The sequence below is a fragment of the Gossypium hirsutum genome, chromosome D08 (assembly GCF_007990345.1).
Source record: "Gossypium hirsutum isolate 1008001.06 chromosome D08, Gossypium_hirsutum_v2.1, whole genome shotgun sequence".
Taxonomy (NCBI): domain Eukaryota; kingdom Viridiplantae; phylum Streptophyta; class Magnoliopsida; order Malvales; family Malvaceae; genus Gossypium; species Gossypium hirsutum.
This window is the reverse complement of record NC_053444.1, coordinates 9,450,884-9,451,824: the sequence shown is the minus strand read 5'-3', so window position 1 is coordinate 9,451,824 and position 941 is coordinate 9,450,884.

Here is a 941-nt window from a genome sequence, read left to right as displayed (position 1 = left end):
TCTTCTTTCACTCAATTCCATCCAACAAAAAAGTGTTCTACACCTACGACTGTATAAGGCTTCATACGGAGTCATTTGAATACTCGATTGAAAGCTATTGTTGTATACAAATTCGACCAAATGTAAGTAACGTTCACATCCTGATTCAAAATCAATAACACAAGTACGAAGCATGTCTTCCAAAATCTGAATAACAGTCTGTGGGTAAAAAGTTGTGCTAAAATTAAGTCATGTACCAAGAGATTCGTGCAACTATTTCTAAAATCTCGAAGTGAACTGCGGATCTCGATCAGAGATTATTGATATAGAGACACTGTACAATCTTACGATTTCTTGAATATAAATTTTAGCAAGCTTTTGAAGTGACCAATCAATCTTGACTGCAATGAAGTGAGCCGATTTCGTAAGTCAATCAACAATCACCCAAACAATATTTTTCTCACTTGCTGATAAAGGTAACCCCGTTACAAAATCCATCGTGATACGATCCCATTTCCATTCAGGAATAGAAATAGGCTGAAGTAATCCGGTGGGAACCTGATGTTCTGCCTAAACTCGTTAACAAGTTAAGCATTTAGCCACATACTCAACCACGTCTCTTTTCATTCTTTGCCACCAATAAGATTTTCGAAGATCACAATACATTTTCGTTCCTCCAGGATGCAAAGCAAAAGGACTATCATGAGCTTCGCGAAGTATCAACTCTTTTAATTCAAAAACATACGGAATGCAGATTCGGTTATGAAACCTTAAGCAACCACAATCATCAATGCTTAAATTTTTTAATATACCATTCTGAACCATTTCTGTAACACCCCTAACCCTTATCCGTCGCCGGAACAAGGTTACGGAGCATTACCAAACTTTTTAGATTAATTATGAACATTTCATATCATTTAATACACATATCAGAAACCGAACAAAATTCACTCATATTGTCC